This window comes from Chiloscyllium plagiosum, unplaced genomic scaffold, assembly GCF_037043375.1.
Source record: "Chiloscyllium plagiosum isolate Xiang-an unplaced genomic scaffold, Cpla_swu_hap1 HiC_scaffold_27, whole genome shotgun sequence".
NCBI lineage: Eukaryota > Metazoa > Chordata > Chondrichthyes > Orectolobiformes > Hemiscylliidae > Chiloscyllium > Chiloscyllium plagiosum.
Genome location: NW_028270165.1, coordinates 82,143,236 through 82,158,427, shown reverse-complemented (window position 1 = coordinate 82,158,427; position 15,192 = coordinate 82,143,236). Strand labels below are relative to the sequence as shown.

The 15,192-nt window shown below is 44.4% G+C and overlaps 1 non-coding gene across 1 annotated transcript; it reads left to right on the top strand.

The window, feature by feature from the left end:
- The first annotated feature begins 13,679 nt into the window (after positions 1-13,679).
- trnan-guu (transfer RNA asparagine (anticodon GUU)) lies at positions 13,680-13,753 on the top strand. The gene has a single exon. It is a non-coding gene; the product is annotated as a tRNA-Asn (tRNA).
- The last annotated feature ends 1,439 nt before the right edge of the window (positions 13,754-15,192 follow it).

The window sequence follows — 15,192 nt, the reverse complement described above, 5'->3', positions numbered from 1 at the left end:
AGATGTCACAGTGCAGGAAGGGCTTTGCTCTTTCCTCCGACCTGCTGGCCCATTGATGAGTCCACAATGGGGAGAGGTCGTTCAGTTGCCCTAAGTGCAGGAAGGCCTTCAGCAATTCCTCAGCCCTGCTGAGGCACCAGTCCGTCCACACCGTGGAGAGGCCCTTCAGCTGGCACGACTGTGGGAAGAGGTTCATGTTTTCCTGCAACTTGCGGAAGCACCAGCGGGGGCACCAGCGCTCCCAGCAATCAGATCCCACCGGTGACGCTGTCTTCGGTCACACCCCAGGACTGAACCTCTGCCAGTTCTGACAGTGGGTGCAGTGGGAGAGTAGGTGGGCTGTTTTTGTTTTCTGCTGGACTGCAAGTGCCTCCCCTACACCCCACAGCCACAACCCCATGGTGCCTCATGGTTAGCACTGCTGCCTCATGGCACCGGAACCCAGGATCAATTCCACCCTAGGGGGTCTGTGTGCAATATACGGAGGGTAGAAAAATGGATCTGAGTAGGTTACTCTTCGGAAGATCAGTGCAGATGTGTTGGGCTGAAGGACCTGGTTCCACATTGTTGGAGTTCTACGATACAATGAGCTTTGCTTTCAATGGACACTGCTGCTCATTAAGCCCGGGACTGCACATTGCCAATGAAATGTTCCAGAGAAACCTAAGACCGCAAGACCATCGGAGCAGAAGTTAGTCCATTCGGCCCGTCAAGTCTTCTCTGCCATTCTTTAGTGACAAAAGTAGTGCAGATGAGATTAGCTACAGTGTGGAAACAGGCAATTTGTCCCAACAGGTCCACACCGACCCTCCGAAGACTAACCCATCCAGACCCGTTTCGCTTTGACTAATGTACCTAACTCTATAGGCAATTAAGCATTGCCAATCCACATGACCTGCAGATGTTTGGTTTATGGAAGAAAACAGGATCATCCAGAGAAAACCCACGCAGACACTGGGAGAAAGTGCAAACTCCTCACAGCCAGCCACCCAAGGCTGGAATCAAACCTGGGTCCCCAGCACTGTGAGGCTGCAGTGGTAACACTGAGCCACTACATGTTGCAACCCGTAGCAGGCAAGCAGGAGGTTGGGAGAATACAGCAAGCCAGGCAGCACCAGGATGTGGAGTAGTCAGCGTTTTGGGTATTAACCCTTCTTCAGGACTGAAACGCTAACTTCTCTATGAGAAACGATTTACGGGAATATTGCTGAGGGTTGGAGGGTTTGAGCTACAGGGAGTGGCTGAATAGGATGGGGCTGTTTTCACTGGAGCATCGGAGGCAGAGGAGTGACCCAATAGAAGTTACAAAATTATGAGGGATATTGACAGGGTAATAGACAAGGTCTTTTCCCTGGGATGGGGGAGTCCAGAACTAGAGGGCATAGACTTAGAGTAAGAGGCGAAATATATTAAAGGGACAACGTCTTCATGCAGAGGGTGGTATATATATGGAATAAGCTGCCAGCGAATATGGGTCAGGTGCTGTCAAATGGGACTCGATTAATTTAGGATATCAGCTCAGCATGGACAAGTTGGACAGAAGGGCCTGTTTCCATGCTGTTTGTGTCTCTGACTACTGGTCCTGAAGTAAGTTTAAAAGAGAGTCCAAGTAAATTTGAATAGTTCAATCTTGTTGAGCTCACCTCCTGAAAAGTTTCAAATGAATCCCTCTGAGAGATACTGTTTAAACATGCTGAGTTGCACAAAGTATCCCATCAAGTTCAAAACAAACCCAGAGTTGAAGAAGTCAGAAGTCAGAACACCAAGGGGACCAAAACTGATCACAATATTCCAGGTGCAGCCTCATCAATGTCCTGTATAACTACAACATAACTTGCCAACATCTATACTCAATTCCCTAATTGATGAAGGCCAGTGTGCTGAAACCTTTCTTCACTGCCTTGTGTATCGATGTTATCAGAGATATAGGACCTACTTTAAACTGATCCACAATCCAGCTTCTGGGAGCACAGAAGCAGAGTAGTGCTGCGTGAGTGTGCTGGGCAGATGAACCAGAGATCGATGGGTCAAAACCATGTGACGCTATTGCTCAATGTCTCCGTAAGCTGCTTTCATTTACAAAGGTGGTCTGTTCTGTGTCTTGCCTTTGCATCTACTTCCCAAAGCTTCTTCAGTGGAGGAGTGGCAGCTGGAGCCCAGGAGTTCAACGACCCCCCGGAGCTGAAGGAAGGTCCAAGCTCCAAGAAGCCGGCGGTAAGGCTGGAGGCTGGGTTTGATCAAGGATTGTATTTTTAACTCATTTAAATGGTATCTACTGTAGGGGGTTATGGTTTACATTAAAACCAGAGGATCATATCAGAGTGTTTATATTTAGCAGTGCTAGTTGGTAAAATACACTCTCTGGAGGAGCACCTTCTATGATGCTGCATTTCTTGCCTTAATGCACTTCTCCCATTTCTTATCTCCCATCTTGATTTTATATTTTTTGGTCAAATTTAATTTCATATTAATCAGACTTGGTATTCACTGTGTGCTATTAATTTGTTTCTTCGAATATTGTAAGTCAAAATTAATGCTGTAATTTCATTTCTGGTGTCAGAGTTTGACATTGAATGTGCAGATGTGAATTCCAGTAAGCTGTGAAAATACATCAAGAACTTGTGGATTTTAACAAAAACAGCAGTTCACTGATATTCATGGCATTGTCTCATTTGGGAGTGATGATTCAAATCTGACCAACAAACCGTTTCATGCAGTCACCCCATTTAATTAAAATATTCTTTAATTTAATTAAAGAAAATAACTCTGGCAGGCTAAGATTTATGCAATCTATTTATAAGATTATTTCCACTGCGCGCAATATGGTCTCATCCACATTGGGGAAACTGGACGCCAACTAGCGGAACGTTTCAGGGAACAACTCTGGGACAATAAAACCAAACGACCGACGGCCCTGTGTCTGAACAGTTTAACTCCCCCTCCCATTCCACCAAGGACATACAAGCCCTGGATCTCCTACACTGTCAAGCTCTTGCAACCCGCCGCTTGTAGGAAAAACGCCTCATCATCTGCCTTGGGACCCTCCAACCACATGGGATCAATATCGATTTCATCAGTTTCCTAATTCCCTCTCCCCCACCTTGTACAAGATCCAACCTTCCAATTCGACACCAACCTCTTGACCTGTCATACCTGTCCACCTTGCTTCTCACCTATTTGCTCCACCCTCATCTCTGACCTATCACCATCAATCCCTACCTCTATCTATCTATTGCACTCCCAGCTGCCTTCCCTCCAGCCCCACTTCCTTCCCAGTTATCTCTCCGCCCCCTTGGGCCACCCTTTATTCCCGATGAAGAGCTTATGCTCTAAACCAAGACTGATGAAGCAACATCCTCAACAAATAGGAAATAGTTCCCAAGTCAGATTTCATTCCCTCTTCTGTTTCCCCATTCTTTCAGAAATAAGAAACGTCTTTTTTCACCATTACTTCAGCCAGCTTTAAAGAATCATTTCAACCTGTTTTTCTAACAATTGTGGAGGTGACCAAAAGCAAACATTTCACTCCTCCTCAATGTCCCATTTCTCCTCGTATGAGCCATTTTGTCATGTTGTCTCTGTTACAAGCAGCCGAGTGCACTTGGTTTCTGAATTGAAATTTGGCCGTTGAAGTGAACAGGATTAATATTTATCGATGGCTAGCTGTGTTTGCACTAACGGTAATTATCCACCAATATGATGTCTTTTGTTCCACCAAAACTGGAAACAATGATCTGTGTTTATATTAGGATGTAGAAAGTCATCCCAGCGATCTTCACGTTATTATAGTTTACTGAGGCCATAACAGCGTTCTGTGGCAGTTCGATGTGACTAAAACTTGGATGGAAAGAATGTAGATTGATGAGAAGTCGAAATGGCAGAGTCTCTGGCCACAATCGATCTGTCTGGCTTGATTATATGAGTGGCGGCTCTTCAAGAGCAACTTCCACTCCATCACTTCAACCAGCAAGAGGAGATAAGTGTGAACACAACATTCCAACTGTGACATATACGCATTACTTCGATGTTATTGATCAAAATCCTGGAACTCGCTCCTGAACCTTTATTATAGACCACATCATATTTGTGAAGCAATTTAAGAGGCAGCTCACCACCACTTTTTCAAGGACAGTTTGGAAAGATTTGCTGGCAGAGCCAATGATATTCGCACGATATCGAGGACAGTCTAATCGTATGGATAGATGATTGGCTAACCAATGATGCAGTAGGGATAAGGGGCATGTTCAGGATCGCAACTTGTAACGAGCAATATGCCACAGGGATCAGGGCTGGGGCCAAAATTATTTACAATATTGATATGAATTACTTGGAAACATGAAGTGAATGTACTATTGCCAAGACTGCAGTAGAGACAGTTGATTGGAATGCAGGTGGTGAGGATGACATGGAGAGGGATATCGACAGGTTAAGCAAATGAGCAAACCCTTGGCAGATGGAATTGAATGTGGGAAAATGAGGTTGTGCACTTTGCCAGCAGGAAATGTGCTGAATGTTAAATGGAGAAAGTTGCTGAATAGGAGGATTTGGAAGCATCTATGAACTCTTCATCTAAGTTCAGTGAGTAATAGGGAAGGCAAAAGGGAGATTGGCATTTAAATAGAGTATAAAAGTGGGGAGGTTATAGTGAACCTCCGCCTGGAGGTTTTGATTGAAAGTGCAGTGAAGATTCAACCAGCTGACAGTGGATCTGAATCACATGTAGATCAGACCAGTTTCGGACAGCAGGAAACCAGATAAGTTTTTAAAACAAACCACAACGATTTCATCATTAGACTCTTAATTCCAGATTTATATTGAATTCAGATTCCACCATCTGCCGTAGCAGGTTTTGAACCCAGGACCCCAGAACATTACCTTGGTGAATGGTCTGGTGACAATAAGGTCGGCCATCGCCTCCCCTGGACACATTGGCATATTGTGTTTAGAGGTAACAAAGGAGCGAGAGGTTGCAGCAGCTGCTACGTTGTTGATATTACACAAGGGAACATCAGCACTCTCAGTAATGGCACAAACTGAAGTCAGTGTCCTGTATCAGAGGTAAGGGCTCGGGAACCATAAAAAATAGGAACAGGAATACGCCATTCAGCCCCTTGAGCCTGCTCCTCCATTCAGTAGGATCGTGGCTGATCTGACATTCCCCAGATCCACTTCCCTGCCCTTTTCCTGTAACTGTTCATCCCCCGGCTGTTCACGAATCTATCGATCCTTGTTTTAAATGTGACAAGAAGGATGTCAACAGAGTTACTGGGGTTGGAGGGGGTGTCAGGTCGAACTTGGGGATTAAAACAATGGCTTCACCCTTCACAATATTTAACTAAGGGAATGTTTATGGCTACCCAATGCTGGAAATTGGGCAGGCATTCAGATGAAATTATTGGTAAATTATAAATGACAGAGGAGTCGGGAGAGAAGTGGTGTTCAGGCACAGTTGGATATCATCAGTATAGATGCCAACACCAGCAGCTACGGAGAAATAACTAAGAACGGAAGACGCTAAAAGCAGACCCTCCCAGAGCATACATCGATATTGGAGAGGGTCAGTACTGTCATTAACTCTGATCGAGGCTGTCCGCAGGTCGACGAGGCAATGTTCATCCCTGTCACCGTTACAAAGGATGTCAAATATGACCTTGATAAGAACTATTTCAGGGGTAGAAACCAGACTCGAGGGCTTTAAACACAGAATTCTGGAAAAGCTGGGAATGGCTTATTCAACAATGTTACATCCAAACCAACACTTCCATTGGTTCGATAATAATAGAAGTGTTTTGGGTTTTATTTCGATGATTCTCAGCAACACTGAGTGAGAAGCAACAAAATTAACACAAGAAATACTGCAATTGCTCCAATATGCCTGCTCCCAATAGGAGGCCACCTGGTGTTCACTTAACTGTCTACAAGGCGCAATATTGGAAAGGAATGACCCAGTTCATAGCTATAAGAGGGGAGACACAGACTGTTTGATACAAACATACAATGGGCAGGAGTAGGCCATTCGGCCCTTCGAGCCTGCTGCAACATCCGATAAGATCATGGCTGATCTGAATTCAACCTCAACTCTACATTCCTACACATCCCCGACAATCTGTCATCCACTTGGTTATCAAGAACCTATCTACATTAAAGATTTTGAATTCACTGCCTTTTGAGGAAGACACACAACCATCAGAAAAAAAATCATCCTCATTTTTGTCTTCTACTTTTAAAATATGACCCTCTACTTTCAGATATTAAGATAGGGATACAAACTGCATTCAAATAACTTCTGTGGTACAGTTAACTATCTCAAAGTGCTTCACGTGAACATAATGAGAATTCCTTTAAAAATCACAAGAGTGGAGCACAGATTAGGACAGGTGACCAAAGACTTGGTCAAAGGGGCAGGTTTAGGGCAATCTTTTAAACAGGTTCAATTTCCCAAACATCAGAGGACAAAGACGTAAAGAGCAAACACAAAATAGCAAAGGATGGGAAGCAACACTGTGGACATAATGTCACAGGATGAGTAATCCAGGGAACATGAGTTCAAATCCCACCACAGCAAGAGGTGAGATGTAAATAATTCAAATCATAAATGGGGAACATAAAATTAGTCTCAGTATGGTATCGATGGCACTGACGTCAATTGTCATAAAAGCCCATGTTCACCAATGTCCTTTCAGGAGGGAAACTGCCATCCTTACCTGGTCTGGCTTGCATGTGACTCCAGACCCACAGCAATGTCGTTGACTCTTAAATTGCCCTCTGAGTTGGCATAAGCAAGACACCTTGCATTTCGGGATGGATAACAAACATCAACCTTGTGAAAGTGTCAGAAGAGAAATTGCTGGAGAAACTCAGCAAGTCTGGCAACACCGCTGGAGAGAGAGAGAAAGAAACAAAGTCAATATCCTGGCCTGCGTCCAGAACTGTTGTGTAGAAGGGTCACAGCACTTGAAATGCTAACTCTGCTTCTCTCTCCACTTTTGATTCCAGTTCTATTGAGTTTCTCCAGCAATTGGTGCATTTTTGTGTTTCAGATCTCCAGCATTGCAGTTCTTCATTACACTGACTTAGGGAAGCTCAAATCCTATAAAAGAATAAAGCAGAAGGGCTGGAATTACTCAGCAAGTCTGGCAGCAGCTATGGAGATAAAAATAGTTAGTTCTTCGGGTCATTGAATGATCTTACATCGGGGACAAACTTTTGGGGAAGCTGCAAGAGTAAAAGGCATTGGAGGAACTTCAACATCTGGGAGAACTCGCTCAGCCATGGAGGTCAGACTGACTCAGCATTCTGGTCCTGCTCATTACCTGTTAACTTCTCCATTTGTTGTTCCTGTTATATTTCTACATGGTTGACACATTCCTATGTTTTAAAATGATATTCGAAACTGACAGGAATTTTCCATGTAAGTAATCATACATTAGAGGGTTTGGAACGTGAATGCAACTTTTAAACAAAAAGTATTTATTCATGCATTGGGTGTGGGCATCGCTGGCAATGTTTGCATTTATACCATCCTTAACCACCCTGTGTTTGGTTGGAAAAGTGAATGAAGGTGTCTGAGAGTGTCTTGATCAGCACAGCAATCTCAAAGATGGGTATGCTCAGGTAGAAGTACCCTCCACTCCCACAGCCAAGTCTGCATTCACTTCAATTACAGATGCCATCTCACACTCCCAGGACAAGGACAGCATGGGATTACAATCAGAATAAAGCTTCCTCTACTCTTAAATTGAAAGTGAAGCTACCTCAACACTGTCCTCAACAAACACTGCCAAGACAAAGACAGCATTGGGTTAGATGCAGAGTAAAACTCCCTCTACACTTCCCCATTCATTTAGTCCCAGGACAATGGCAGCAAAGGGTTAAATAAACAGTAGAGCTTCTTCCATTATGACTGACACTTAGTACGTTCTACACCAATCCTCAAGGATAATTCAGAACTGAGACTATTATCTGGTACTGAATTCACACACCCTAATGGGAATGACAGCAACAGTAAATCAGGTAAAACACACACAATGTACAACAAAACGAGACTGTTATTGGGATCTAAGATATTTAAATGACAGGAGACATGGTCCCTGCAATGATCCGAATGTGAGCTGAACAACCTTCTCACTTGAACAATATTCTCTGGGAATGCAATATCCACCTCACTGCTGTCTATTCAATTCCTCTGCTCTCGTTCAGGGCTGAGTTGCGGCTGACCACATGGTGGCGTAGGCGTCAAGAGGTTAGATAATTAAGGTCAACTTGGATTGGGGGCATCCTGTGTCATGCCAGTCAGGTCGAGGGTCGCTGATGTACTCAACTTATAATCGGGGACAGGAGGATGTCAGGCTGGGCTTGTATCAGTTTGAGTTTAGAAGAAACAGATGATCTGATGAAGCTGTATAACATCTGGAGAGGACTTAATGTAAATGTAATGTCCACTCATTTCTAGCCAGAGACTAGCCTCTCATTTAATATAGGAGAGTTTTGTTTTTCTCTCAAGTGTTTCCGAGTCTTTGAAATTCATTTCTTTAGAGAGCAGCATGTGGTAGTGGCACGGTGGTTTGCACTGCTGCCTCACAGCATCAGTGACCTCGGTTTGATCCCACCCTCGGGCCGACTCTCTGTGTGGAGTTTGCACTTCTCCCCTTGTGTCTGCGTGGGTTTCCTCTGGTGCTCTGGACTCCTCCCACAATCCAAAGGATGTGCAGGTGAGTGTAGATTGACCATGGGAGATGCATGTTTACAGAGATAGAGTAACGAACTGGGTCTGGGTGGGACGGTCAGTCAATGTTGACTCGATGGGCTGAATGGCCTACTTGCACGCAATTGACCTCTATCAATCAATAGTATACACTTGCTTTATGGTTACCGACATCAAATTACATTCGTGGTTTTGGTTATTTCATCTCTTACGTCATTATATTCAACCAACTGCAGCATCTCGAAACTTGCTTAATTACAATATCCAATATCAGCAGAGTACTTTTTCTTTTTGTCACGACCATTATCTTAAACTCTGACGTGTGACGTCTTCATTGCTGTCAAAGTTCCTTATTTGTCCCTACATTGTCATGGTCTTACTTTGTCGAATGACTTCCTGGCTTTTGCAGTTAAGACCCTCTATTCTGTCCTCGTCAACATTTTCCCTTCCAATTCTGTACTAAGGATTTCATGAAAAACCTCAGAGTGTGGTGAGACTGTGGAACTCACTACCATAGTGAATAGTTGGGGTGAAAGACATTACAACTAATGGTAAGCAACGCAATACAAATGAATGTCACTCTCACCAGATTCACAACACAGTGAAATTAATACATGCAATGTCCCTCAATTTCTCAACTGTTCCGAACCAGACTTGATGAAGAACAGATCTTGCACCATCAACATTATAATTTAAACAAAAACCAACAATTATAAATAAGGCAACTTTTCTAGGGCAAAGTTAAGTAGATAATCTAATTAATAGCAAAGATTGAAACCCTTTGATCAAGTCCCCCATCATCTCAGAGACAGAAATTTAAGCGGCAAATTAAGAAAGAATTTATTTTTAAAACTTACCAATTCAAACAAACAGTTTCCAACAATGTATTGCCAAGCCTTTGTGCAATACTTGGACTATGAGTTTTTCACAGACACGTAACTGTAAATCTAATTTAAAAGTCACTGCTGAATGTGAATAGACACCCCAAAGTATTCAGCCATTTCTTTCAGGCTGGGACTCATTCTCAGAAAGAGCCAACAATTCTTTAACTGGACAGTAGAATCTAGAGAGAACAGCTCCTGGGCTCAACAAGCAGCAACGCCCAATGGAGGCAAAGTTGGCGGCGGGGCAGGGTGGGGCAAGGGCATAAAACAAAAAAGCCCACTGACTCTCCCACTACACACACACTGTCAGAATGCACAGGGGCTCAGTCCTGGGAGTGACCCACAGCAGTTTCATCTAGAGGACCACACTTGATGAACAGATCTTGCACACCAGAATTATAATTTAAAAAACAACAAACAATTATGAATACCGCAAATTTACTAGGGCAAAGTTAAACAAGATAATCCAGTTAATAGCAATGATTTAAGCCTTATGATCAAGTCCTCCACCATCCCATAGACACAAAATTAAGGGGTAAATTAAGGAAGAGAATTTTTAAAATTATCAATTCAAGCAAACAGTTCCCAACAATGGATTGCCAAGCCGTTGCGCAATCCTTCGATGAAGAGTTGTTCACAGGCACATAACTGTAAATTTAATTTCAATGTCACTGCTGAATGTGAATGGACACCCTGAAGTATTCAGCTATTTCTTACATGCCTCAGCATGTGGGAGGAATTGCTGAAGGCCTTCCAGCACTCTAGGCAGGGGAAGGGCCTCTCCCCCGTATGGATCCGAAGGTGGGATGCCTGGGTAAAGCACTTCTCACACTTGAGGCAGTAGAACGGGCTCTCCCCGGTGTGGACACGCTGGTGCCTCAGCAGGGCAGAGGAATCGCTGAAGGCCTTCCCGCACTCAGGGCAGCTGAAGGGCCTCTTCCTAATGTGGACCCGCTGATGGCTCATCAAGTGAAAACATCAAGACAGACACCTCTGAATTATGGATACCTCCACCTGAAAGTTAGTATCTTTCACGACATCTAGGAGTGAGTAAGTCTGATTTTGGGAAGCAAAAAAAGTAACAATTCAGGCGGGTGGAATTGCTGAAGCCCTTTCCGCACTCAGAGCAGGAGAACAGTCTCTCCCCGGTGTGATTGCGTCCATGAGTCTCCAGGTCAGATGAGAAATGGAAGCTTTTCCCACAGTCGCCACACTTCCACGGTTTCTCCACGGGACGGGATTCCTGAGGTTTCTCCATGACCGAAGCTTCACCTGCACACAAACGCGTGTACAGCACCTCTCTGCCGTGAATTCCACCTCCCAGTCTGTATAACATTTTCTGGCTCCACAATCAGAGTGCTGCAACAGTAGTGTCTCTCTTCCAGTCTCACTGATGTTGAAAACGTACTGAAACAGGAACCAAAAAGCTTGGTTCCTTCTCACAGAATCATGGTCGAAAATTGTTATAGTCCCGATGGATTCAGTGACTGTCAGACATTGACGTGAAATTGAAAACTGCAAATGCTGAAAGGTCAGAGTCCAAGTGCAATGCTGGAAAATCACAGCAGATCAGGCAGCATCTGAGGAGCAACAGAGTCAATGTTTCAGGCAAAGCCCTTCATCTATTGATATTGAAACTTCCGTCTTCAGATCTTCAAATAATCTGTAAAAAGAGATTACAAAAATCATCACTGTCAGTCCAGGTTAGAAATTCCAAACAAGCAATTCTACTTTCTGCAGAACACTCTTTTCTTTTTCCACAAAATTGAAAGCACCATCCACCCCCTCTCACCCTCTATTCTCACCCCGCTCAAGTTAATTCTCCCGATGGTACTGATTCAGGATCTTACAGAGACCGAAAAGTAAAAACATCAAGACAGACACCTCTGAATTTTGGATACCTCCACCTGAAAGTTAGTATCTTTCACGATATGTAGCAGTGAGTAAGTCTGATTTTGGGAAGCAAAAAAAGTATCAATTCAGGATGAACCTTCAATGCAGCTTCTTGAGAAACAACCAGACACGGAATGGTTAACATCTCGGGAGGTGGAGGAAATGAGATATCAAGGCATTGGCACCGACACCAGACAGAAACTGAACATACAGGCATGGCAAACATTATGGGCAAGCCAGAATCATAGAGATACACAACACAAAACAGGTCCTTCGATTCAACTCATCCGTGCCGACCAGATAGCCTAAATTAATCTCGTCTCATTTACCAGCACTTGGCCCATATCCCTCTGAACTCTTCCTATTCATATATCCATCCAGATGACTTTTAAATGCTATAATTGGACCTACATCCACTACTTCCTCCGGCAGATCATGCCTTACACTTGCCTTTCTCACCCAAATATACTAGCCTCCTGTTCTGGACTTCTCCCATCTCTGGGAAATGACTTTGTCTATTTAACCTATCCATGCCTCGCATGACTCTATAAACGTCTGTAAGGTCACCCCTCAGCCTCTGGTATACCGGGGAAAACAGCTCAAGCAATGCACTGCGTGTACTTTTAGCTTCACACTCGCTGAACCTTCCTCCCGTGTTAAACATTGTTTCCCTCCCCAACACTGTCCATGGGAAAAGCCAAGAGTGCTGAGACTCTGGAGTTGTGGGAATGCCACGTAGAATTCCTACAATGTGGAAACACGCCATTCAGCCCAACAAGTCCACACAGACCATCCAACGTGTAACCCATGCATACAATTTCCCCTATCCCATTACAGTACACTTACTGCACACTCTGGGCCTATTTAGTATGGCCACTTCTCCCGAAACCGCTCATCGTTAGACTTTGGGAGGAAACCCACGCAAAAAGAGGTGGGGATTGGGTACTTTGTAAATTGCATCACACAGTGGATTGTTGAGTAAGGTTAAATCTCACGGGATCCAGGGAGAGCTAACCAACTGGGTACAAAATTTAGAAGCGCGTTGTTGTAGATGCTGGAATTCTTCCTGAAAACAACAAATGCTGAAGATCACAGTGTGTCAGGCAGCGCTGTGCTACTCTATGACCGGATAGTGTGGATGTGGAGATGATGTTTCCACTAGGAGAAGGGTTGAGGATGCCAAGTCATTGAGGGCATTTAAGACAGAGATAGGTTCTTGATTAGTAAGGAGTCAAGGGTTATGAGGAGAAGGCAGCAGAATGGGATGGAGAAATATATCAGCCATGATCGACTGGTGGAGTAGACTCGATGGGCCAAATGGCCTCATCCTGGTCCTGTGTATTATGGTCTTAAAGCGGAGCAGTAGTCTTAAGAGGTTCTCACAAACTATTTCAGAATCCTGAAGAGGAGTTGTTGGACTGGAAACCTTATCTCTGCTTTTTCTCCACATATGCTTCCAGTCCTGCTGAGTTTTTCCAGTGTTCTCAGTTTTTGTTTCAGATTTCCAGCATCCACAGTTCTTTGTCTTATTTATCACAGTCATTTCTTGCCTTTCCCAAGTGTCTGGAACTTCATCTCCCTGATCTACAAACTGTTCACTTACCCTAGAAGTGACCACTACCTCCTTATCAGAGTAGACCCCTTTGTTGCAAAATGATTGTTCAATTCTGTGACCAAAATAATTTCATTCGTAATTACTTACACCAGGGACTCTCAATATCTCAGGCAAGAACACAGCCAGATTTTTTCAGACAGTACATTTATGTGATTTGCTACAAATCCCTATTCCCTCCTTTACCAGCGTGCTGCTGGGAATGGAGGGTTTGAGTTAAGAAGAAGCTGGGACATTTTTCCAACGAAGCCTAGCAAGTTGACAGATAACTTTATCGAGATTTTTAAAATTGGGAGAGGTATAGATAAGGTGTCATTTCCAGGAGGCTCAGAATATTTCATTGCGCCAGAAAGTTTAAAATGGGGTCAAAGATTCAGCAGAAATCGAGCAGAGTTGAGAACAGACAACATTTAGCTCTGTTGGAACAGGGAGACCAGAGGACAGAGAAATCAGGACCAGAAATCCGAGCTGACACCAGACTACCATGTTATCAGTGCTTTGACAATGGTAATTCTGGGCGGGACAGGTTGAATTATGAATTGAATAGTAGCTTCCTCAACGAGACTGCGCAGGGCGGTTTCAGCCTGTCTCTGTGGCGCAACTGGTCAGCGCGTTCGGCTGTTAACCGGAAGGTTGGTGGTTCGAGACCACCCAGGGACGGAGCGTTTGTTGTTCTCGCTCTTACCGCTTCCTAGGCTGCAAAGATGTTTGTTTTTAATGGTGTCAGAAAAATGTTTCCCAAACTGAAATCTTTTCCACTGAGGAAGCACAAAGGGGTTTCTGAATTGAATTTCTAACGTAAAGGACTGCGGATGCTGAGAGTCCGAGACAGAAAACAAAACTGCTGGAGCAACTCAGTACCTGGATGAGGAAAAAAAAAGTTCTGAAATGTTGTCTCTGATTCTCTTTCGTCAGATGCTGCCTGACCTGCTGAGTTGCTCCTGCAATTTCTGGTTTTGTTTTTAACTGAACGTCCATTTCATCTTTCGGGATGAAACACCCAGACTCGCCAGTTGCAGATATTTAACCCTTTCGAAACCCGTGAAGTGATTGGATTCGAACACACTCTGCAATGATTCACTCTTTCTCAGCTCCACAGGCAGAGAGACCTGGGAAATGAAGCTGTCAGTGTGGTTCTGTATTGGTGGGCCGAGAGGTGAATGCGATGGACATGAAATCCATTGCGGGTTCCCCACGCAGGTGTGAACCCTGCCGATAACAGTTGAGAACTGTCGTCAAAAGGAAAGGGAGATTGCTCCATGGCTTTTTTAAAGATGCAAATCAGTGGAGGGGTTGAAATATTTCAATCACATTTGGACTGATCGGGAATCTGCAACCCACTGCCTGTCAGGGTGGAACAAGCAGATACCCACAGAGCTGCTTTTGAGGATATGAGCCAAGAGTTTGGAAATGAGACTAGAACAGTGAGGGGCGTGAAGTCGTGATCGAAATGAAGCAAGCACCTGTGGACAAAGGTGTTTTATTTCCCAGTGAAAGATACTGCTTCACAAAGTTTGGACTATGGAAGGGAAGCAGTGACGGTGATTATCTTTGTCTGTTCCCATTGTCAATGTTCCCATTGCTCTGCATGTCCGTGTTAACGTCAGAACTCTGCAGCATGGCGGCGTCAGGTACGCCCAGTGCCAGGAACGCAATGGATGACGCATCTGACACCAGCTACCTGTTTGAAATGCAACTCACAGCTTCTTCACACACCCCAATTAATCTTTCTCATTGTCCTGAATCCGGCATACGGTTTGAATTCCTGATCTGCAGGAACGAGACTCTTTTCACTGTCTCGCGTCAGTAAGTGTCCCTGAGAACATCAGAGTCACGTCACAGCGCTGTCAGAGGAGGGGAAGCTGAAAGAGCCCCACACCCTGCTCACGGGCACATTTCACTTTCCCCAACTCACCGCCCCAACCACTGCGGCTTCTGGGAGTGGAAAGGGAAGAAACACCAAAACCCAGTCTCAGCTTTGTAAATCTTCCGGAAATAAGAAAACTGTTCATCCCTTCCGGTCTTCCATCCTGGGCTGACAGGGGTGATTGTAAATGGCTGTCTAGTCAGTGCCGATTCGTTTTGGCTGAAAAAATCTT